Source organism: Rhinoderma darwinii, chromosome 5, assembly GCF_050947455.1.
Source record: "Rhinoderma darwinii isolate aRhiDar2 chromosome 5, aRhiDar2.hap1, whole genome shotgun sequence".
Classification (NCBI taxonomy): Eukaryota; Metazoa; Chordata; class Amphibia; order Anura; family Rhinodermatidae; genus Rhinoderma; species Rhinoderma darwinii.
Genome location: NC_134691.1, coordinates 77,333,135 through 77,359,834, shown reverse-complemented (window position 1 = coordinate 77,359,834; position 26,700 = coordinate 77,333,135).

Here is a 26,700-nt window from a genome sequence, read left to right as displayed (position 1 = left end):
GTCATTTCAGGGGCTCAAAAGTAATTGGACAAATTAACATTGCCATAAATAAAATATATTTTTTAATACTTTGTAGAGAATCCTTTGCAGGCAATGACTGCCTGAAGTCTGGAACCCATGGACATCACCAAGCTCTGGGTTTCCTCCTTTGTGATGCTTTGCCCGGCCTTTACTGCAGCTGTCTTCAGTTGTTGCTTGTTTGTGGGTCTTTCTGCCTTAAGTTTTGTCTTAAGCAGGTGAAATGCATGCTCGATCGGGTTGAGATCTGGTGCTTGACTTGGCCATTGCAGAATATTCCACTTCTTTGCCTTAAAAAAACTCCTGGGTTGCTTTCGCAGTATGTTTTGGGTCATTGTCCATCTGTACTGTGAAGCGACGACCAATCAACCTTGCTGCATTTGGTTGAATCTGAGCAGAAAGTATATCCCTGAACACTTCAGAAATCATCCGTCTGCTTCTGTCTTCAGTCACATCATCAATAAACACTAGTGACCCAGTGCCTTTGGCAGCCATGCATGCCCATGCCATTACACTGCCTCCACCATGTTTTACAAAGAATGTGGTGTGCTTTGGATCTTGAGCCGTTCCAAGCCTTCTCCATACTTTCTTCTCCCATCATTCTGGTACAGGTTGATCTTAGTTTCATTTGTCCAAAGAATGCTGTTCCAGAACTGGGCGGCTTCTTTACATGTTGTTTGGCAAAGTCTAATCTGGCATTTCTATTTTTGAGGCTGATTAATGGTTTGCACCTTGTGGTGAACCCTCTGTATTTGCTCTCATGAATTCTTCTCTTCATGGTAGACTTAAATACTGATACACCTACTTCCAGGAGGGTGTTCTTCACTTGGGTAGATGTTGTGAAGGTTTTTTATTTTCACCATAAAAAGGATTATCTGATCATCCCCCACTGTTGTCTTCCTTGGATGTCCAGACCTTCGGGAGATCACGAGATCACCAGTGCGCTTTATTTTTATTTTTTTTCAAGAATGTACCAAACTGTTGATTTGGCCACTCCTAACATTTGTGCTATCTATGTGATGGATTTCTTAATTTTTTTGAGCCTAATGATGGTCTGTTTCACTTACATTGAGAGCTTCTTTGACCTCATGTTGTGGGTTCAGAGCAACAGCTTCCAAATGCAAATGCCACACCTGGAATCAACTCCAGACCTTTTACCTGCTTAATTGATGATGGATTAACGAGGGAATAGCCCATGCAGCCCATTAAATAGCTTTTGAGATAATTGTCCAATTACCTTTGGTCCCTTGAAAAAGAGGCAGCTACATATAAAAGAGCTGTAATTCCTAAACCCTTCCTCAAATTCGGATGTGAATACCCTGAAATTAAAGCTGAGAATCTGCACTTTAAGTCCATATTGATTATATAACTGTATATTCAATATGTTTTGGTGAACAGCTAAAATGCCAAAACTTGTGTCACTGTCCAAATAATTCTGGACCTAACTGTGTGTGTCTATATTCTGTGTGCCACTGTATGATGTCTCTTTCTAGCACTGTATACTCCAGGAAGATGCAATGAATCAATAGAAGCAATGCTGTTAAAATAACTCCATAATACAGCATGTGATGAAGTATTCCACACATGCCTGTGTAGAAAATAAAAGTCACACAAAGTTGCAATATGGAGGCATAAATTTATAACACATCTTGTAATTCAGATCAATACATCATAACTAAAGCAACGTATTTACAAAGCGGCTCAACTTTAGGGTCACACAGAGTTTTTTTACACGTTTTTTGATGCGGAGAAACGTTGTAAAACGTGCCAAAAACGGCAGAAAATGCTTCCCAATAATTTCAATGGGAGGCGGAGGCGTTTTTTTCCCGCGAGCGGAAAAACCGTCTAGTGGGAAAAATAAGTGATATGCCCTATTTTCGGGCGTTTACCTCTCTGACCTCCCATTGACATCAATGGGAGGCAGAGAAAGCATATTTCGGGGTGTTTTTGCCCGTGGCGCTTAATGGCCGCGAGCATAAAACGCCACAAAAAACGCCGCGGCAAACATTGTGCAGGCAGATCAAAATCTGCCTCAAAATTCAGTTTGGAATTTTCTGCCTGCAAAAAAACTCTGTGTGAACATACCCTTAAACTGTAATATTGTGTTTAAAGGGAGAAGCTACACTTCTAATTTTCTCGCCTGAAAAAAATATTAAATAAGGACTATTTGGTATTTCTAAAATATGAAACAACATAACATAAAGTTTAATTCTCACTGACTCTTTTACTGATTAGGGATATTTTTGTTCCCGGTTACCATATAACGTTAATATTTGGTTCATTGAATGTATCTGCATGAACTAAATGATGATACGAATGTATCAATATTCATTTGTCTAGTGCTTTTGCACTTTACATTGACACTTGTTAATTAAAGTAAATTTGGTAGACAGATATTCTGTGTGTTCCACAAAAATTAATGAATTCTATATACCTATTGCTTATCTATCTTATTTGTTATTTTTTATATAAAACCTAATCATCTGCACCAGGTACAGAATGAAAAATACCAGTGCTATTGGAGCACATGTGTCAGTATGGCTACCAAGTACCAGAATTATTGGAGCACACTAGTCAATTTGGCTACCAAGTACCAGCCCTACGCGTTTCGTTTCGTTTCGTTTCGTTTCTTTACTTTATATATCTGACGTAAATCTTCAGGGGCCTGCAGAATTAATCTATTAGATCTTCTAGCATTCTAGAAGTCTAAGTGCACAATGTACTAAAAGCATAGATTTCATGCGTGGCGTGGACCTAGATTGCTAGCCGCAGTTGGCGGCAGAACACCCCATCTTAAAAAGCTAAATGTTCACCCCCCTGTATGCATTAGCCAATGAGAGGACACAGCACGTAATGCATGTCCGGCCCCGTTCGTAAGGGGCTTGTCAGATACATCCAATCACAGGCCGGTTAGAACCAGGCCTCCCCTAGATGACGTGTGGAGTGGTGATTGGAGTAACGGCACTGCACTGTGTAACAGTGCGTAGTCCATCTCCATCGCTGGCATAGATCAGACATAGTTCCCAGACCCTCCCTCCACGTTAGGGTATGGGACGGGGCCATGTCGGGACATACGGTAATCCCCCATGTTATAATATGAGCTGTGCCCTGATTATCAATCATAGTTGCATCTAGCGGGGGATGGAATTGTTCGTTAGTGTGTGTAGGCTGTTTAGTCTTGTCAGAAACCGATATGTATAAACTAAACTCTGTATTGTTTAGAGTTAACGCTTTTTAGATACTTTATTTGACATCTGTCTAAAGCAGAATTATGGAGAACGTAATGACAATGTAAGTCTGTCTAAAACTGAACGTAAGGCAATTTTATATGAATAAACCATCCCAGTTATGGGGCATAAGTGGAGGATGGATCTCAATCTGCACACATATAAAACTGGTGAATGATAAATAATCATTGATACCTTCCGGGCTTGATGTATTAAGTCGGGAGATCCATCTACATTCCTTTTGAAGTAGGAGTCTATCTAGATTGCCTCCACGATTGGATGATCTGATTCGCTCTATAATTTGGAATGTAATGTCTTCCCTTTTATTGTTATGTATTTCTCGCATGTGTCTTGCTAGACATGTGTCTTCTTTCCTTCGGATATATCCAATGTGATCCAGGATTCTTCTCCTGAATTCCTGGATCGTTTTCCCCACATAATTTTGTGGGCAGGTATATGTTGCCATGTACACAACCCCCTTGGATTTACAGTTTCCAAATTCTCTATTTTTGAAAATTTGTCCTGTGGCCGCACTCTGAAAGGTTTTACTTCTAGTAATATATTTACATGCCTTGCAGGATCCACATTTAAATGTCAGACAGCCATCCAATCAGTGGTAAGCACTCTGTAAAATGACTGTGAACTAAACATTTTTTTTATGTTCTTACCCCTTCTAAACTTAATAAGTGGGTAAGGGGCAACTGCATTATTAAGATCATTATCAGCAGTTAAGATCCCCAGAACTTTTGAAATATGGTCCTGATCTCTCTATGTCTATTGTCATAGGTTCTGACTATTCCTATCTGGGCTTGAATCTCCTCCTCTGTAGATTTTTTCAGAACAAGATCAGTACAAGATTAATAATTTCAGAACTTTTTCCACCTTTAATGTCGCCTATAATCTGTACAATTCCATTGAAAAACAAACTGAAATCTTTTAGGGTGGAAAAATAAAAAACAAAAATAATGTGGTTGCATAAATATGCACACCCTAAAACTAATACTTTGTTGAATTACCCTTTGAGTTTATGGCAGCATTCAGTCTTTTTGGGTAGAAGTCTATCAACATGGCACATCTTGACTTAGCAATTGTTGCCCACTCTTCCTTGCAAAAGTGCTCCAAATCTGTCAGATTGTGGGGGCATCTCCTCTGTACAGCCCTTTTTAGGTCACCCCACAGATTTTCAATGGGATTCAGGTCTGGGCTCTGGCTGGGCCATTCCAAAACGTTGATCTTCTTCCCATGAAGCCATTCTTTTGTTGATTTGGAGGTATGCTTTGGGTCGTTGTCGCGCTGAAAGGTGAAATTCCTCTCTATCTACAGCTTTTTAGTAGAGACCTGCAGGTTTGTGCCAGTATTGACTGATATTTGGAAATGTTCATAATTCCCTCCACCTTGACTAAAGCCCCAGTTCCAGCTGCAGAAAAATAGCCCCAAAGCATAATGCTGCCTCCACCAAGCTTCACTGTAGGTATGGTGTTCTTTGGTGATGCGCAGTGTTGGCTATCCGAAAAACATGCCTTTTGGAATTATGGACAAAAAGTCTTGATGTGGGTCTCTGCAAAACATAGCCGAGCTTGGATGTTTTTCTTTGTTAGAAAATACTTCCATCTTGCCACCCTACCCCACAGCCCAGACATATGAAGAAAACGGGAGATTGTTGCCACATGCACTACACAACCAGTACCTGCTGGAAAGTCCTGCAGCTCCTTTAATGTTGCTTTAGGCCTCTTGGTAGCCTCCCAGACCAATTTTCGTCTTGTTTTTTATCAAGTTTTGAGGGACATCCAGTCCTCGGTAATGTCACTGTTGTGGCAAATGTAATCCACTTCTTGATGACAGTCTTCACCGTGTTCCATGGTATATCTAATGCCTAGGAAATTCTTTGGTACCCTTCTCCTGACTGATGCCTTTCAACATTCAGATACCCTTGATGTATTGTAAGCCCGGACCATGGCTTTTTCTGTCACATGCAACAAAGAAAATGTCAGGACAATCCTAATAGAACAGCTGAACTTTATATGGGGTTACACAGAATCACTTTAAATAATGGCAGCTGTGTACTGACTACTATTTAACATGAGTTTAAGTGTGATTGAACACAACCACATCCCCAATAATAAGAGGTGTTCACACTTATGCAACCACATTATTGTAGTTTTCTTATTTTTATTTTTCCCCTCTAAATGATTTCAGTTTGTTTTTCAATGAAATTGTAAAGATTATGGGTCACACTAAAGGTAGAAAAAGTTCTGAAATTATTCATCTTGGACTGATTTTGTAACATGACAAAAACTGGCATTTTAACAGGGGTGCAGTGGCGTAACTACCGCGGTAGCAGCCGTAGTGGCTTGAGGGGGCCCGTACCGCCAGCCGACAAGCCCCCCCATATGCCCGGAGGCGACCCTAAGAAGCCATTATGGCTGCTACAGCGGTAGCGCCGCTACTACGGGCCCGCGCCACCGAGCCTCCAACAAGTATTGGCTGGGCGACACAGCCTCTCTCATGCCCATATGCGTCGCAAGAACCCGAGGGGGCCCCGGTGCTAGCGATAGCCAACTACATGAATTAGCGCTGAATGGACGGGCATGTTCCCTGCCCAACCATTCAGTGCCTTACAATGACGCTGATTGGTGGGGTAAAATGACTTGCCCCGCCAATCAGCGCCTTTCAACGACGCTAGCGGCGTGCGTCATCGCGCAGCTTCCGTGCTTGAAAGGTGCTGATTGACGGGGCAAATCATTCTGCCCCGCCAATCAGCGTCATTGAACGACGCGTTGTTGAGCTCCAGCAGACCTGCTCAGAAGAGAGCAGGTCTGCATTGCCGTCAGACTGCGCAGGAACGGGATCATGTGAGTATGTAAAATTTTTTATTTTTTTCTAATAAAACTGTGACTGGCGTTATCTATAATGGGGGCTCTATCTACATGGGGGGTCATTTATATTTGGGCCACTGTATACAGGGGGGGTCTATATGTGGGGATATGGGGCACTATCTACAGGAGGGGTCTATATATGGGGATGTGGGCTACTATATACAGGGGGATCTATATGTGGGTCACTATATACAGGGGTGGTCTATATGTGGGCCACGATATACAGGGGGGTCTACTATATGTGGGGATGTGGGCTACTATCTACAGGCGGGGTTTATATGTGGGGATGTGGGCCACTATCTACAGGGGGGGTCTATATGTGGGTCACTATATACAGGGGTGGTGTAATGATGGGGGTAGGGAAACAGACAAGTGAGCCCTAATCTACCCGCCACTCAGTCCCTGCCTACTTGCAACGACCCGCCCTAGGCGACGGGGTACAACTGGGCGACGGTCCCTATACTCAATAAGTGAACGACAGACAAACAGACAAGGGAACACAGAACCTAAGGGAAACGGGGCAGTTGCCCACGGCAACACCGTGAGCAACAAGAGTAGTAAACGAGCCGAGTCAAAACAGGAGAGTACGAGGTGCCAAACGCAGAGCAGGAGAGTAGTGAACATGCCGAGTAAAACCAGGAGTGCACGAGGTACCAAACGCAGAGCAGGAGAGTAGTCAACAAGCCAGGGTCAATACGAAGCAGGGACAAATAGTACAAGAAGCTGCAGCAGGGCCAGGAAACCAACAGAGAAGATTCACAAGCAAGGAGGAACAGGAAAGGCAGGTATAAATAGACAGAGGGCGGGAGCTAGCTCCGTCTGGCCAGGCTGCGATAGGCTCTCCCACTCCTAAGCCTGCCATCCTGAGTGGTGGAAGATGGAGTCAGTCTCACAGACCTAGAAGCAGGTGCAGACTGATTACCTATGGGCGTTGATAAAGAAGCTGTGCCTGGCAGATCCTTTACAGTACCCCCCCTTTTAAGAGGGGCCACCGGACCCTTTCTAAGTGGACCTGGTTTATTGCGGAAACAAAGGTGGAACCTCCTGACCAATATCCCAGCGTGAACATCCTGGGCGGGTACCCACGTCCTCTCCTCAGGCCCGCATCCTCTCCAATGGACCAGGTACTGGAGGGAGCCTTGGACCATCCTGCTGTCCACAATCTTGGCCACCTCGAATTCTACCCCCTCAGGGGTGACAACAGGGACCGGAGGTTTCCTTGAGGGAGCCAAGGACGGGGAGCAGCGTTTAAGGAGGAAGGCATGAAACACGTTGTGTACTCGAAAAGATGGGGGCAACTCCAGTCGGAAGGAGACAGGATTGAGGACTTCAATGACCTTGTACGGCCCTATAAACCGGGGAGCAAACTTCTTGGACGGGACTTTCAGGTGCAAATTTTTTGACGATAGCCACACCAGATCCCCGACCATAAACAAGGGGTTAGCAGAACGTCTTCTATCTGCCTGAGTATTTTGTATGCTCTGGGACGCCTCTAGGTTCTTCTGAACCTGGGCCCAGACTGTGCACAGTTCCCGATGAACGACTTCTACCTCGGGATTGTTGGAACTACCAGGTGAAACGGAGGAAAACCGCGGATTAAACCCAAAATTACAGAAAAAGGGGGAGACCCCTGACGAGTTACTGACCCGGTTATTAAGGGAAAATTCGGCGAGGGGAATGAATGAGACCCAATCATATTGACAGTCAGAGATAAAACACCTTAAATATTGTTCTAGAGACTGATTAGTCCTCTCAGTTTGGCCATTAGTTTCAGGATGGAAGGCAGAGGAGAAGGACAGATCAATCTCCAACTTTTTATAGAAGGCTCTCCAAAACAATGAAACAAATTGTACCCCTCTGTCAGAAACAATATTGACAGGGACCCCATGGAGACGCAGGATGTGTTTGACAAACAAGGTAGCTAACGTCTTAGCATTGGGTAGTTTCTTGAGGGGCACAAAGTGGCACATCTTACTGAAGCGGTCTACTACAACCCACACCACCGACTTTCCTTGAGATGGAGGCAAATCGGTGATGAAATCCATGGAGATATGGGTCCAAGGTCTCTGGGGAACGGGCAAAGAACATAGTAAGCCCGCTGGTCGGGACCTGGGAGTCTTGGGCCTAGCACAAACTTCACAAGCGGCGACGTAGGCCTTAACGTCTTTGAGCAACCCAGGCCACCAATAGTTTCTGGCAATGAAGTGCTTGGTACACAGGATGCCTGGATGGCCAGATAGTGCAGACTCATGATTTTCCCTAAGTACCCTCAGCCGGAATTGCAGGGGAACAAACAGCTTGTTCTCAGGAAGGTTCCCGGGAGCTAAACCTTGATCAGCAGCGATCTCAGAGACTAAATCAGAATCAATAGAGGAAATGATTATACTTGGAGGCAAAATACAAGCAGGATCTTCCTCCGAACGAGGGCTGGCCATGAAGCTACGCGACAGTGCATCAGCCTTAATATTTTTAGACCCAGCCCTATAGGTAACCAAAAAGTTGAATCTGGTAAAAAATAACGCCCATCGAGCTTGTCTCGGGTTTAGCCTCTTGTGGTCGGTAAGGACCGTTACCTGGTGCCTAGCCCCCTCCAGGAAGTGGCGCCACTCTTCAAATGCCCATTTAATGGCTAAGAGTTCGCGGTTGCCAATATCATAGTTACTCTCAGTGGGCGAAAACTTCCTGGAGAAGTAGGCACAGGGACGGAGATGGGTGAGGGACCTGGTACCCTGGGACAAGACAGCCCCCACTCCCACCTCGGACGCATCAACCTCCACGATAAACGGCTCCATTTGGTTGGGCTGAACCAGCACCGGGGCCGAGATAAAGCACTTCTTAAGGACCTCAAAAGCCTGGACAGCCTCAGGAGGCCAGTGGAGGAGATCAGCACCTTTGCGAGTGAGATCCGTAAGAGGCTTAGCGATGACCGAGAAGTTAGCAATAAATCTCCTGTAATAATTAGCGAACCCCAGGAAGCACTGTAACGCCTTCAGGGAGGCAGGTTGGACCCATTCCGCCACAGCCTGGACCTTGGAGGGGTCCATGCGGAATTCATGAGGAGTGAGGATTTGACCCAAAAATGGTATCTCCTGCACCCCAAACACACATTTTTCGGTCTTCGCAAACAGTTTGTTTTCCCAAAGGACCTGGAGCACCTTCCTAACATGCTCAATGTGGGAGGACCTGTCCTTGGAAAACACAAGTATGTCATCAAGGTACACTACAAGAAATACCCCCAGGTAGTCTCTTAAAATCTAATTTATGAAATTCTGGAAGACCGCGGGAGCATTACACAACCCAAAGGGCACGACGAGGTATTCGAAATGACCTTCGGGCGTGTTAAACGCAGTCTTCCACTCATCCCCCTCTTTGATGCGGATAAGGTTATAAGCCCCCCGTAGATCAAACTTAGAGAACCATTGGGCCCCCTGAAACTGATTAAAGAGATCAGGAATCAAAGGAAGGGGATACTGGTTACTCACAGTGACCTTATTCAAGTTTCGGTAGTCAATGCATGGCCTAAGACCACCATCCTTCTTCCCAACGAAGAAGAAGCCAGCACCTACCGGAGAAGTAGAGGGGCGAGTGTAACCCTTGGCCAGGCATTCCTGGATATATTCTCTCATGGCTTCACGTTCGGGACAAGAGAGATTAAATATCCTACCCTTAGGGAGCTTAGCTCCTGGTACCAAATCGATAGCGCAATCGTATTCTCTATGAGGGGGTAACACTTCGGAGGCCTCCTTAGAGAAAACATCAGCGAAGTCCTGAATAAACTCAGGTAGCATGTTCACCTCCTCAGGGGGAGAAATAGAATTAACAGAAAAACATGACGTCAAGCATTCATTACCCCATTTGGTAAGATCCCCAGTATTCCAGTCAAACGTGGGATTATGCAACTGCAACCAGGGAAGGCCTAAAACCAAATCGGACGATAATCCCTGCATTAATAGTACAGAGCACTGCTCCAAATGCATGGAGCCAACAAGGAGTTCAAAAACAGGGGTATGCTGTGTAAAATAACCATTAGCAAGAGGAGTGGAGTCGATACCCACTACCGGGACAGGTTTAGGCAAATCAATCAAAGGCATAGCTAGAGACATAGCAAATTCCACAGACATGATATTAGCAGAAGACCCTGAATCCACGAAGGCACTGCCGGTAGCAGACCTACCACCAAAAGAGACCTGAAAGGGAAGCAAGATTTGATTACGTTTCATATTTACGGGAAATACCTGTGCGCCCAAGTGACCTCCCCGATGATCACTTAGGCACTGAAGTTCCTCCGGCTGCTTATTCTTACGCCCAGGACAGTTGTTCACTTGATGCTTGTCATCCCCACAGTAGAAGCAGAGACCATTCTTCCTGCGGAACTCTCTACGTTGTTGGGGGGACACGGAGGCCCCGAGTTGCATAGGTACCTCCAAGTCTTCCGTGGAAGAACGAAGCAACGGAACCTCGGGAGGCATCATGGGGGAGTCAGAGGAGAAAACACCAAGACGTTCAAGTCGTCGTTCCCTGAGACGTCGGTCAAGTCGTACCGCTAAAGCCATAACCTGGTCTAGGGAGTCAGAAGAGGGGTAGCTAACTAGCAGGTCTTTCAGGGCGTTCGACAGGCCCAACCTAAACTGGCACCTTAAGGCAGGGTCATTCCACCGAGAAGCTACGCACCACTTCCTAAAGTCAGAACAATACTCCTCAACAGGTCTCTTACCCTGACGTAAGGTCACCAGCTGACTCTCGGCAAAGGCAGTCTTGTCAGTCTCGTCATAAATGAGTCCGAGAGCAGAAAAGAAAAGATCAACGGAGGAAAGTTCAGGGGCGTCAGGAGCCAAGGAGAAGGCCCATTCTTGGGGCCCCTCCAGGAGCTGGGACATAATTATACCCACCCGCTGGCTCTCAGAACCTGAGGAGTGGGGCTTTAAGCGAAAATAGAGCCTACAACTCTCCGGAAAGGAGAGAAAAGTCTTCCGGTCCCCTGAGAACCGGTCAGGCATCTTGAGGTGGGGTTCAAGAGGTGAGGTGTGGGGCACTACCATGGTAGCATCAGGCTGGTTGACCCTCTGAGCCAGGGACTGGACCTGTAGGGAGAGACCCTGCATTTGCTGAGCCAGGGTCTCCAGGGGGTCCATAGTAGTGTCAGGGACCAGGGTAGACTAGGTATATGGGCTTGTGAATATGTAATGATGGGGGTAGGGAAACAGACAAGTGAGCCCTAATCTACCCGCCACTCAGTCCCTGCCTACTTGCAAGGACCCGCCCTAAGCGACGGGGTACAACTCGGCGACGGTCCCTACACTTAATAATTGAACGACAGACAAACAGCCAAGGGAACACAGAACCTAAGGGAAACGGGGCAGTTGCCCACGGCAACACCGTGACCAACAAGAGTAGTAAACGAGCTGATTCAAACCAGGAGAGTACGAGGTGCCAAACGCAGAGCAGGAGAGTAGTCAACAAGCCAGGGTCAATACGAAGCAGGGACAAATAGTACAAGAAGCTGCAGCAGGGCCAGGAAACCAACAGAGAAGATTCACAAGCAAGGAGGAACAGGAAAGGCAGGTATAAATAGACAGAGGGCGGGAGCTAGCTCCGTCTGGCCAGGCTGCGATAGGCTCTCCCACTCCTAAGCCTGCCATCCTGAGTGGTGGAAGATGGAGTCAGTCTCACAGACCTAGAAGCAGGTGCAGACTGATTACCTATGGGCGTTGATAAAGAAGCTGTGCCTGGCAGATACTTTACAGGTGGTCTATATGTGGGCCACTATATACAGGGGGGTCTACTATATGTGGGGATGTGGGCTACTATCTACAGGCGGGGTTTATATGTGGGGATGTGGGCCACTATCTACAGGGGGGTCTATATGTGGGCCACTATCTACAGGTGGGGGTCTATATGTGGGGATCTGGGGCACTATCTACAGGGGGTCTATATGTGGGGCACTATATACAGGGGGAGCTATATGTGAGACACAATATACAGGGGTGGGCTATATGTGGGGATGTGGGCCACTATCTACAGGGGGGGTTCTATATGTGGGCCACAATCTACAGGTGGGGTCTATATGTGGGGATGTGGGGCACTATCTACAGGGGGTCTATATGTGGGGCACTATATACAGGGGGAGCTATATGTGAGACACTATATACAGGGGTAGGCTATATGTAGAGCACTATCTATAGGGGAGATATTATTATAGGGCACTTCCTATAGGGGTGGGCTATATGTGGGACACTATATACAGGGGTGGGTTACCTGTGGAGCACTAGCTACAGGGTCGCTATATGTAGGGCACTGTCTACAGGGGTGGGCTATATGTGGGACACTATATAGGGGGACCTATATGTGAGACTTTCTACAGAGGTGGGCTATACATGGAGCATTATCTATAGGGGAAGCTATATGTAGGGCAGCACGGTCGCTCAGTGGTTAGCACTATTGCCTTGCAGCTCTGGAGTCCCTATGTAGGCACTATCTACAGAGGGCTGTATGTGGGACGCTATCTACAGGGGCTTCTATGTGGGACGCTATCTACAGGGGCTTCTATGTAGGGCACTATCTACAGAGGCTATATGGGGGTCACTATCTACAGGTGGCTATGGGGGCACTATCTACAGGGGGCACAGTGTGTGTGTGTGTGTGTGTGTGTGTGTGTGTGTGTGTGTGTCTGTGTTGGACACAGTGTATGGTACTATTATAATCAGGGACACAGTGTATGGCGCTATTATAGTTAGTGGTGCAGTGTATGGTGCTTTATTATATTTAGAGGTATTGAGAATTTTAACTTCGTTTATAGGTGCAGAAATGTTTTAATAGTGAGAAGCTGAAGGCATCTGAGAGGAAAACTGCAGAAATGGGTCGTGGCCGGAAGACATCCATCATAGAGGTCTGGACCGGTGGGAGAAGAAAAGAACTACAGGGTAGGCCATTTATATGGATACACATAAATAAAATGGGAATGGTTGGTGATATTAACTTCCTGTTTGTGGCACATTAGTATATGGGAGGGGGGAAACTTTTCAAGCTGGGTGTTGACCATGGCGGCCATTTTGAAGTCGGCCATTTTGTATCCAACTTTAGTTTTTTCAATGGGAAGAGGGTCATGTGACACATCAAACTTATCGAGAATTTCACAAGAAAAACAATGGTGTGCTTGGTTTTAACGTTACTTTATTCTTTCATGAGTTATTTACAAGTTTCTGACCACTTATAAAATGTGTTCAAAGTGCTGCCCGACCATTCCTAGATGAACAGTTTCCTGGAAAGTGGATTGGTCGTCGTGGGCTAGTTGAATGGCCCCCTAGGTCTCCCGATCTGACCCCCTTAGACTTTTATCTTTTGGGTCATCTGAAGGCAATTGTCTATGCTGTGAAGATACGAGATGTGCAGCAACTGAAACTACGGATACTGGAAGCCTGTGCTAGCATTTCTTCTGTGGTGTTGCTATTAGTGTGTGAAGAGTGGAAGAAGAGGGTTGCATTGACAATCCAAAACAATGGGCAGCACTTTGAACACATTTTATAAGTGGTCAGAAACTTGTAAATAACTCATGAAAGAATAAAGTAACGTTAAAACCAAGCACACCATTGTTTTTCTTGTGAAATTCTCGATAAGTTTGATGTGTCACATGACCCTCTTCCCATTGAAAAAACTAAAGTTGGATACAAAATGGCCGACTTCAAAATGGCCGCCATGGTCAACACCCAGCTTGAAAAGTTTCCCCCCTCCCATATACTAATGTGCCACAAACAGGAAGTTAATATCACCAACCATTCCCATTTTATTTAGGTGTATCCATATAAATGGCCCACCCTGTAGAATCTGAGACGTCGCCCGTGAGTAAATGTAAATGTAAATGTTTATTCTGCCACTAATCAGTACTGTAGTTACTGTATGATCTGGAGTGAGAAGATGGGTGGTATGTTTTTTTTTGTGTGAAACAGCATCTCCCAGCATATCCTCACCATTGTTCGGGCCATGCTGGGAGCTGTAGTTTTACGCCGTACAAACCTATACGGCTGGGGTTGCACTAAATTTAGCTGTATTTTTTCTTGTGATGTATATATGTACTGATCTTGGTTCTGATGCTGTATGTAAGTACTGAGCTTTGTTCTGGTGCTGTATATACGTATGACATTGGTTTTGGTGTTGTATATATGTAATGAGTTTGGTTCTGGGGATGTATATATGTACTGAGCTTTGTTCTGATGCTGTATATATGTATGAGCTTGGTTCTGGGGATGTATTTATGTAAAAAGCTTTGTTCTAGTGCTGTATTTATGTACTGCGGTTGGTTCTGGTGCTGTATATATGTACTGAGCTTGGTTCTGGAGCTGTATTTATGTACTGAGGTTTGTTCCGGTGCTGTATATATGTATGGGCTTGGTTCTAGTGCTGTATTTATGTACTGAGCTTTGTTCTAGTGCTGTATATATGTCAGAGCTTGGTTCTGGACCTGTAATTATATAGGATATATTTATAATAACAAAATTGCAGGGCAGATGGAATTGTTCTCTATTCATTGTATATTTAATGGGAATCTGTCAGGTAGTTTTAACCCCTTGAACCGCCGCCATGCGGTAATACATGACCTGACAATATTTCCAAACATTCCCTTATATGATTTTTTCAGATGCAGCAAAATATTTAAAATCCACTTTTAAAACTGACACACTATATGCGAATTACTCATTAGAGGGTCATGGGGCAGTGCCGCTAACCTAAAGTCACATAGTCCTGCCTCCAAACCCACCTTTCCATGTTTGAGTGACATCTCCCTGGCTGATACAACTTTCTCGGATGGGCCATTGCCTTGTGGCACTATACACAAGGGGGGGCTGTGTGGCACTATACACAAGGGGGAGCTGTGTGGCACTCTATCTACAGGGGGCTGAATGTGGCACCATCTACTAAGGGGGGCTGTGCTGCACTATCTACTAAGGGGGGCTGTGTGGCACTATATACAAGGGAGGGGGCCCGGTGGCACTATATACAGTGGGAGCTGTATAGCGCTATATACAGTGGGGGCTTTATGGCGATATCTACAGGAGGGCTGTAATTCACTATCTACAAGGGGGAGGAGAGGGCGCTATCTACAAATGGGGTGTGACACTGTCTATAGGCGGGGCTATATAGCACTGTCTACAGGGGGCTGTATGGCACATTCTACAGGGGGCACTATTAATAAGGGGGGCTGATTGTGGCACCCCGGGGGGCCCCGGTCAAGAGTTTGAGTTTGGGGCCCAGTCTTACCTAGTTACGCCCCTGCAGGGGTGTGTAGACTTTTTATATCCACTGTATATATTACATTAGTTAAAGGCTGTGTTCACCTCTGAAAATGATTTTATTTGGGTTTTAATAAAAATTTGTAATTACATTTTATTAAAAACTACTTTTACTTTTTCAGATACAGCAGCTTTGTATCCAGAATACAGAGCAGCTGTATCTAGTGCTGAAACACAGGACTTGCTGACGCTGAACCTGTCAGTCCCGCAGACCGGACAAATACAGGTTTTAGCGCTAGATACAGCTGCTCTGTATACAGGATACAAAGCTGCTTTATCTGAAAAAGTAAAAATAATGCAGGTCCCCAGTATACAACGACGTCTTTTGGCGTCGCTGTAGATTAGGCTGATGAGCGCTCAACCTCTAAGCAGTAGCTGTAACGAACAGCTACTGATCTCAGAGCACCCTCCTGAACACAGCTGGGGTCGGAAAACATTCCAACCCTAGCTGTTTTACCCTTTCCGTGACCGCGGTATTAGCAAAGGGAATTCCCCTCTTTGACCGCATCACCGGGTCTCCGTTTGCCTGCTGGGCTTTTCTGTTCCGTTTGCCTGCTATTCGGGCACACCACGTGCTGCCCTAACAGCCGCTTGTGTCATAGTGACACAGTGTAATGTATTAGCATACAGGAGTATGCTAATACATTCAGTAAAAAATAAAGTTATAAGTAAAGTTTTCCCTTAATGGGATTAAAAAAAAAAAAAAAAAAAGTCCCAAAAAAGTCATTATTTTGCATCAAATATATTTTATTGCCCCCACATTACATAAAAACAAAAAACCTACACATATTAGGTATCTACACGACTGTAATAACCTGAAGAATTAATTTAACTGGTTATTTAGCGTGAAACTTAAACAGGATAAAAAATAAACAAGAAAAACAATGCAGAGAATTGCTTTTTCCTATATTCACACCGTTTAAAAAAAAAAAATATTTACCCCCCAAAAAAAACAAAACGAAAAATCATCAGCATTTACAGTAGCAGCAAAGTGGATGAGATTTGAACAAATGCCCATGCTTTGGCTAAAATCCACACATAATTTGTGTGGAAATTCAGTTGCGGTGCAACAGTATAATCCGCAGGATGTCAAATTATGCTGCAGATTCTGAACAGAGATGCTACATTTTTTCCCCATAGACTTGTATGGGAAGCATAAAATCTGTTGTCAAAATCGAAGCTGTATTTTGTTTCCGATTTTTACAGCGATTGCGCAGTCAAAACTACAGTTCATTTCGCAACTGCATATATACTTTTGCTACAATCAATGCTTCACTTACAGGTAAAACCGGTGCGGCTGCAGCTACATTGCGTTTCCGCAGCAATATGCACAGCAAAATGCACTATATGCTGCTAATTTCTGTGAATGCTTTACCTGCGGATCAATGAAATTCCTCAGTGGATTTTCCGTTGGTAAAATTTGTAGAACATACCCTAAGGCCATGTTCAGTCGTGGCAGGAATTTTCCTGCTGCAAATGTTGGTGCAGATACGGGCCAATTACGCAACTAATCTGCAACAAACATTTGCATATTTGACAGGTAATTCAGACGTTGCGGATATCACAGCGGACTTGCCACAGATTTCCGTTTTTGCATTGCAAAGGCTGAAATCTGCAGTGAAATTCCGTTTCTTCTCCGCAACATCATGAGAATGCTACAGAGGGGAAATTCTGCACCACAGCCTAATTTCCGCACAGTTATTTTCTGCAACGTCTGAACTAACTTTTCTAAAAATGTATAGAAAGAAATGTAAAAAAAACGGCTGCTGCAGAATTCCACTGCGGACTGTCCCCAGCGGAATACCACAGCAATTCTGCCACGTCTGAATGTGCCCTAAGTGTCATCTCTTGCATGCAGTCTAGTACGAAATACAGGAAACATTGATATTTTTGTTTTAAGTGAACCCTAATGCCTAATGTGCTCCTATGCAGCTGCATAGGTTGCATATATATATATATATATATATATATACATATATATATATATATATATATATATATATATATATATATAAACATATATATAAATATATATATACATATTCTTTGCAACCTGTTTTATTCAAATATTTATTTCATGTACATGTTTTTCACCACTTTTGCAGTTTTAGGCTATTTTACCCCCATTCTCTACTTAAAGTAACAGCAGCCGTGAGTTACATGCAGCATTGACATATGTCAAGCTCTGACCTCATCTGCCATTTTGTATCACATCTGAAGTGCCAGTCTATAGTGTGCACTTCCCCTTTGCTGCCATGACAAATTTACATCATGTCACGTCAATGATGACGTGACATATCCAGACATATCTAGCACCTGCTGCAGGCCATAACTTCTTGAACCTGTGACAGGGGAATAATTGTGAATATTTTCCATTTTTACCCAGCCTGCAATGAATAAAAAAGAACCAGAAAATACAGTTCTCTAATGTTTATTCTTATACAGAGAATAATATATTATTTTTTTTTTAAAACACTCAAAGGGGGTTAATCCAATCCTTTTGTGAAGCAATGAATCATGGAGGAAGACAAAACAAACCTGTGATCTGGAACTTCCTGATCACCCACTTAGGGTGGATTAATGAGAAGTACACGACTGTGAAATTACGTGCCCTCTCAGTCACGAAAATGGTCGTAGTGGTGCATGACCTTGAAATGAATGGAAGAAAACATCACCTGATCCACAATTAAAAAGACCTAAAGGGAAAAAAAACCTGGAGGATACATTAAATGTCATGAATATAAAACACGTAAGGAAATAATAACCCAAAATAATGACAAATAAGAAAAGATATTAGCAAGGTTCACAAGAGGCAGCTCTTTAATCTGTTTATTTACAGGAGGCACCTCATACCCTGATGGCCTTGCTGATATTTGTCTATTTATCTCTGCTGAATTCTCCACTTTTTGCTGTGAATTATTGTTTAAAATGATTTCTAGTCTTAGCAGACTTACATGACAGTATTATCAAGGATTCATCATGAGGCCATCTGTCGATTTTTAAAAAAAAAAAAGGAAAAAACCACAGATGAGATGGAAGAACAAGACAGACATGAGGTCGGAGAAAAGCTAATGCAAAAGCATGTGTCTAGTAGCAAAATAAGAAATAAAAACTGAATGTCAATATTCACACTTAGTACTGATGAATATAGTGGTCTGAATTAATAAGCCCCTATGAAGTAGATACTGAAAAATAAAGTAGGATATCACTCTTCAAACAATGCCTATGTATATGCCCACATATATGGCTACTATAGGGCCTTTAGAGAGAGGGGAGCCCAGCCCTGGTTGCCCCACCCTCTTTGTTATTAGTTGGTATGAACCTGGGCAGGAAGAGGGCCAACAATTTTGAAAGTTTTTTGTTTGAGTTTGCTCCCGCTTCTCTTGCTTACAACCAAATCCATCTACATTCAAGTAAAAAAGAGGAGAACTAAAAAAGGCCCCCGTGTCTTGTATCTATTTCTTTGCTTTTTTAGTCAATTTCAGCAAGTTGTTTGTGGGGTGGAGAGTATATAACGGCTATAACTAGCTATGCCCTTAGCCATAGTTGTTCATGAAATGTAAATGCATTCCCTACAGCATAGGGGGCGCTGCTCTAGTGTAAGTAGTAATAAATAGAGATCAGTGGCACACCAATAACTGTAGCTTGTAAGTAATTAATGGTAATTTATGCAGTCTGGCTTATTTTAGGCTCCTGCTGGGTGGTGTCCCGGGGAGTGGTTTACACTCATTACAAGCCAACTGAGGTTTATAACGGTGCTCCTGAGCCTGTGGGGAAATGGCTGGGGGTAATTATACTATAGGGTGAGCAGTTTGGCGCCAGATTTTTTGTAGTTCGAAGGACTCCCCTTTCTCATTGTTTTTATTTATACAAAATAATTGTTATTTTATGTATGTTTTGTTACTAAATGGCTGCTGTGGCCGAATTTATCCAACCTAATGTCTCGGTGTGTTTACTGGTGGAGTAAGTTGGGGTCACAAGGGGGCCATAGTAACAGTAGTAGGATATTAAACATATTGACTGGACGAGCTCTGTAATCCCATGGTCATGCCAAGCCGCGGGCACGGACCCTGTAGAGGTCCAAATGTGCTCATTGTATCTCTGTATAGTGCCTCCATGAGAATACTTGCATAATACGGCATGCGTTGGAGCAGGCCATGATTCTTTTCTCACTCTCATGTAAATTCATGAGAAAAACCTTTGTGGGCCTCTGTATGAAACCAGGCACCCGGATGCCATCTTTGCTAAATTTCATGCTGTGCCATAACAGCGCCAGGATGACATAGCCAGTGATTGTTCAGTGTTTGGATGGAAGAGAAGGAACCTAACTGTGATAGAGACCTTCTTGGAGAGCTGCTAGAGAGGCATCAGGAACGAGTGGTTGGGCCTAAGTTTGTGGTCCTGGAGCCAGTTGCGGGTGACGTGCAGGAGCCTCCTTGGGGTGCCCATGAGTTGTGTGAGCAGTGGTGGGTACGGGCAGGAGCCTTTCCACATGGGCAGCCTGCAGCAAGAACAGTGCAGCCAGTTGCAGTCTGTAAGGCCTGAAATTTCCGTACTTCTATTGTATCAGGGAGAAGTGCCCTTGGCTCAGTCTGTGACTAAGTATGACCCAGACAACCATCATCCGCTTGCCGGAGCCATGTCTAAGAACTGTGCCTCTCATATTGAAAAGTGTTATATTTTGTGTGCCGCTGGTCTAGTGAAGTTGAGTTGCAAGGAATCTCCTGCCTTTGTACCATCTTTCTGTGTGACCCACTTGCAGGGGGCCGTACACCATCTCGGGCCCCAGCTTTACACATCAATAGTGTCGTCTGTATCACACATACAGTATGTTGTAGGCTCTGTAAATAGAAGTGTATTACGGCTCCATTCAGGAGCCTTATATTGATCCGCTAGGACAAGATCGGATCCCATCCTGTGAAATCAGGATCCCTGTCCCAAAGTCTTCTTTGCTACATTGTGACAGCCGATCCATTCATTGGCAGAGCGCTTTACAGCTAAATTTGTCATTAAAGTGGAGGACATAAATCTAGGCAGATCTGGTGCCTCTCTGACTAGGCCCTTACTTGCATAGCATTCATAGTGCCATCCAGCGAGTACAGAAGCAGGCGCTGATCGGTTTCCTATGGAGCACATAATAGATGAAAAGCAGCATATCATGGTGAGAGATTACTTTTTTAGTAATGTGTTCCTTCTCCTTTGTACTCGTATCCATTCATGTTTTTTGAAGGTACAGGGTCAGATTAAATTTGGTGGGGGTCCCCATTCTACCTTTGGGATCCAGACCCCACCTAACCTCCTATCTCTGCCGAACATAGTAGAGTTAGCTGTGCACGGACATGACCCTCTTTACTGAAGTCTATGGGAGTTAATCGAGACAGCCGAGCCAGTAATTCCCTTAGGGCCTGTTCCCACCAGCGTTAGGGTTTCCGTTTTCTTGGTGGAAACGACAGCGTAGTCGACTGTGCTATTAATTTTGCCAAAACAACGGAAACCTTACGGAAGAGAGACAAACGGAAACCCTTAGCAACGGAAGCCTTACCATTGAAATTAATGGTAATGCAAACGGAAGCTACGGTTTCCGTTTGCCTTTCCATTGATGGGTTCCTCCAACGGAAAGGTCTGACGGAACCCATCAACGGTACCTAACGCTGATATGAATAGGCCCTTAGACTTTTAACATGTGTGGCCAGCTCTCGACCTCCTCTCAGCTGAATAGCAGCCAGCTCGACCATCACAGAGGGTGGGTGGTGGTGGTGGTGTACAGGGCACTTGTTCCATGTGCTCTCCCTAATCCGGCACTGAGAGAGTGGATCTTTCAAACACAGTGTCAAGACATAATAAAAATCTGCAAGGTTGTAGGGTAACTGAAATACCAGACCCATCAGCAGACACAAGCTGTTTTAGGAGGGTGTTTCTCAAGCCTGCACTTGTCATGGGTCGAAACGTTGCCATTTTTTACTGGATGTTTGACCAATAAAAAAACATATTGATTGAAATTTGGGAGGCGTGTGCTGCTGTTCAACCATGCTTTTTCTGAGGATATCCTGTGGATATGTCATAAATGTCCTTCATGGGAAAACCACTATAAATGCAGCGGTCACTATTGACGTGTGCTGCTGTTCAACCATGCTTTTTCTGAGGATTACATTACGTCAGACTGGGTTGGTCTGATTTTACATCGTGACACCGCTTCTGATATCGGGATTTGTGCAGCTTCAAATACTTTATTCTTTTGAATATCCACAGGATATATCATAAATGTCAGATAGATGCGGGTCCCATTGTTTATCTCTAGAACAGGGCCCCCGACTCCGCTATGTTACCCGGCTCCGCTGTCTTCCGGCCACTTTCTGCTTACATGGTGGAGTTACGGAAACAGCGTAACTTGCTGAGCTACTCTGTTTCTGTAACTCCCATAGAACTGAATAGAAGTTACGGAAACAGCGTAGCATGCTACGCTGCTTCTGTAACTGCCATTCACTACTATGGGAGTTACGGAAACAGCGTAGCTCAGCGATTTACGCTGTTTCTGTAACTCATCCATGTTTTGCAGTGTAATGTACCAGCAATCTAATGATCGCTGGTTCAAGTCCCCTAGGGGAACTAATAAAATGTGTAAAAAAAAAAGTTAGATACATTTTCAGGAGTGTAAAATTTTTTAAAAAGTTTTCCAAAAAAAACTTTTTCCCATTTTTCCCCAAGCACAATGTAAAAAAAAAATAATGAAAAAATTGGTATCGCCTCGTCCGTAAAAGTCCGAAACTATTACGATATAGCATTATTTGACTCACACAGTGAACGGTGTAAAAAGAATAAATTTAAAACCCAAGTATCGCTGTCTTTTGGTCACCATAGCGCTAAAAATAATGAAATAAAAAGTGATAAAAAAGTCGTATGTACCAAAAAAATGGAGCTAATAAAAACTACAGCTCGTCCCGCAAAAACTAAGCCCTCACACCGCTCAAACGAGGAAAAAATATAAGTTATTGCTTTCAGAATGTGGGGAAACTGAACAAATTATTTTTTTTAACCAATAGTTTTTTTCTTTGTAAAGAAGTAAAATATTATTTTTTTTTCCTATTTTCTGTTGTCTAAAACTTGGGTCCGTCTTATAGTCAGGTGTGTCTTATAGTCCTAAAAATACGGTACACTCCGGACGTTCAGAGTATATCTAATCTCAGCACAGAATGCTCCATAAACCTATGTCTTACATACTTGTCATAGGTCGCCCTTTACTCAACCTAGTAGCTAAAAAAATCCCTGATATCAGTGACTTAAAGACTCACTTGGGCAATTAGCTTAATGGAGTGTAAAACACTTCTATACAACAGCCAATTAAACAAACAGCAAATGCTTTCCGGATTCCCTGAGCATATGACTGGGGACTTTTCATATTGAAGAGCTTCTATTAAGCATATAAATAAGAAAAGAAGGATCTTTTAAACAAGACACCACGGGGAGTACAGTACATCACTTTCCCCGATGCTCCATGTATATTTAATATGTGCCGTGAACCATGGAGATGTTTTTTTTTCCCAATAAGCAAGTGCTAAACTGGGTACATTAAATAAAAGTCACTTCTTCCATAACCCATATTAGCCGGCCCATGTTTTGTGATATCGCTATCATATTCTTAACGTGAGGTGAAATTACAGGTCAGGTGCTTTGTAATGTATGTACAGTTAGTTCTGAATTCCTAATAACCTGTCATTTCTGGGATTTAAATGTCACAATACAGCTGACAGCAGTAATGCTACAAGGCATTGCTTTGATGAGAGCTTTGGGCAAATCATGAGGAATATTCCTAGCCCACATCATGAGAAGGTTACCAAGGAGAGCTTTTCATTCTTACCTGACCCCATGATCTGACAAGTGACACCTACAAAATGAACAGCTCTCCAGTTTAAATTGTTTAACTGTAGCCTGATCAGTTTTATTATCTTGCTAATCCAGATATCAGCCATTTCATCAGAATGGAAGATATGCATATCATGAATTATTTTGACACTGAGACCTTTTAATTTTCGCCAGCAATATTTCATTGCACCAATCAGGGGATGCAGTCAGTGATGCCGCTCGCTTCCCGGGATGTCAGAGGACAGTGCACTTGTGACAGCACCAAATCATCTGGGAGCTGTAAAGAGCCACCGCTGCAATGATTATTATCTGCGGTACTCATGCATTTCATTACAGGACAGAACAGCAGAGCCTTTGATTCCAGACAGACTTTATCCAGGCATTTGTGTGTCACCAATCCTCCTGTGATTATAGAAGCACAACTGACAACTTAATGTTTTTTGTTTGTTTTTTTGCATTTTTAAATAATAATTAATATTTATTTTTTTTTCAAAGTGAGACTTTTTGTTATTGTTATGATGATTATGCTTCAATGAGACTGGAAAGCTGCCAAATTACTGGATTATTGGATAGTCAACGACAGGGACATACACAGAGATCATAGGGCTTCATAGCCTAACTTAGAATGGGCCCCACGTCACCCCACTGACAGCTCTGACAAGTTAACTATATTTTTATTAAGTTAAAGGGGTTTGCCCATTAGAGGCATTTATGGCATATCCACAGGATATGTAATAAATGTCAGATGGATGCGGGTCCCACCACTGGGAGCTGCACCGATCTCTAGAACGGGACCCCCTAAACCCCAGTCTACCTTTCTCGGTTCCCGCTGCCTCCCAGACCACTTCGTAATTTCCGACCATGTAATCAGGAAAACAGCGAACTCTCTCTGACCGATGCTGTTTACGTAACTCTCATTCACTTCTATGGGAGTTACGAAAACAGAGTAGCTCAGCGAGCCGCGCTGTTTTCGGAATTTCCGACAATGTAATTAGGAAGTGGCCCAGAAGGCAGCGGGAACCGAGAAAGGTAGAACGGGGTTTAGTGGGCCCAGTTCTAGAGATAGGTGCGGGTCCCAGAGATGGATATGCCATAAACCCCTTTAATTTTCACTTTTTTCATTTTTTTTAGGGGAGCATCTTTTATACTGATGCGTCATGCAAGCGACGTGCCAGCATCTCTCTTCTGTATGTGTGTAACAGAGTGGGGTGCACTCCCTGTTCACCGGAACTTTTCCAACACTTTTCTAAATAGAAAAGTGGAGGAATTTTTTAATAAATAAGTTGCGCTCCACACAACTCTAAAGCCTCACCAACTTTACCAAACTAGTTATAAAAAGTGAAACAAGGGCTTCATAAATATACCGCTCAGTCTAAACTCCATATTTGTCAATGTATTTACAACAGACAATTGGCATAAATACATTGATAAATCTACCCCATACAGCTCCAAATCCCGTTTCCTTTTACACAGTACTTTTCCACCACTAGGAGTAGCTCAGTGCATGTGAATTTATATAGATACCATGGAACTTAAAGGGGTTGTCCACTACCGGACAACTGATGAACTGTCCACCAGATAGGTCATCATTATATGATCGGTGCGGGTCCAACACCCGGAAGCAGTTGGCTCCGTACATTGCATAGCGGCCGTGCTGCAGAACTGCAGCTCTACTCCTATTCACTTGAATAGGAGGAGAGCTGCAGTGCTGCAGCTCAGCCGCTATTCCATGACCAGAGCCAACTGCTTCTGGCATGGACGTCCCATGCCCGGTGGCAGTCGGAGAGGCTGATCGGTGGGGGTCCAGGTGTCGGACCCCGACAGATCATATAGTGATGATCTATCCAGTGGATAGGTCATTAGTATTCCGGTAGTGGACAATCCCTTTAATGAAAGCTGTAAAATTCTCTATGAATAGAGCTCTCCCTAGTGGTGGCTGCAAGAAAATGCTATGTCTCTATATCGGGAAGCAGGAGGAGTTTAGAGCCTGGTCCTCTTCTTACCATATGTCACATGGCAGTGGCGTGGTCTGCTTTTATGGTATGTCATTGGTCATAGAAAAGTATAAAAAATAAAACTCACCTGTAAGGGGTTTTGAACGTTTAAAAACAAAGCCCAAGATCTCTGTGCCGCCATATAATGCCGACATATGGGCTCTTTATTACGGCTCTACGCAACTCAGAGGTACCTTAAAATGTTAGTGTGCATGAGGATTTAGGCTGTGTTTACATGCGCCATTTCTCCTGCGCTTTTCGGCTGAAATATTTACAAAAAAGGCGCAAAAAAAAAACCAGAAACAATAAAGACTCTCCAATCACATATGTGCTTTTGGAGATAGTGCTGCTAGTTTAGTACCTGTAGGAATGTACCAGCTGCAGTACTGCCTATACAAATGCGCCAGTTATTGCAGTGGGCATAAAATACTACCACACAAAGCAATGTCCATGTTACTTACCTCGCCGGTTCCAGCAGCACGTCTTTTGAGCGGCCGGCAGCATCAGGTTGCTGGAGCAACCGGCGCTCCTAGACGACGTTTGTCCTGGTGGCCTAACTAAGGGGAAACAACCTGTCATGCCTTGCCTGTAGATCAAGGGATATCTTTTTTTTGGCCATTATTCCTATTGATATTGGACTCTGTTCTTAACTTTGATTCTGACCATGACCTTGACTGCTGCCTTGTTCCTGACTTATGCTCCTTTTTCGCCCTTTGGATTTGTCACCTGGCTCCTGTGGTACTTCTTCTAGTATCAACTCCTGACCTGACTCCTGACTATGGTTCTGTTTCATCATGCGGCTTACTACTTCCTTCCTGACTGCTAATCTATTGACGACCCCTGGCCATGTTCCTGACTCCGCTACAATTTCTCCACTACAGCACACCTATTGCCAATCAGGGAAGATCCTGGGGACTAAGACCTAGGAATTAGATCGGGAAAGTCCATACCTCCATGCATGGTTAAAAGTAAAAACAGGAATATTCCTTTGACTCCGCACCCCAGTTTAGCCCGTGCCAAACCAATTGCGGCTTAGATGATCCACTTTTCCTGGGAGGATTGTAACAGCCCATACAATTGTGCTAGCAACTTCGGCATCCATACTATTGTGCCAACCAGAGACTATACAAATGTGCCCTCCAAGTAGTACCCATAAAATTGATGTGCGCCCCTATAATACACATTTAGCACCACTGTGTTTTCATACTGCTACCTAACAGAGTTTCCCATGAAACAGTAACAACCACATTCAATCATTTACATTTCACATAGTAGAGCCCTTAGTGAAGTTATTGCCAGAACAGTGCCCATAGAAATGTACCAGTTCCAGCACTGCCTATACAAATATACCAGCCATAGTAGTGCCCATAAGATTGTGCCAGCCAAAGCAATGTCCTACAAGTGTGCTAGTCACTGCAGTGTCCATACTATTATACCAAGC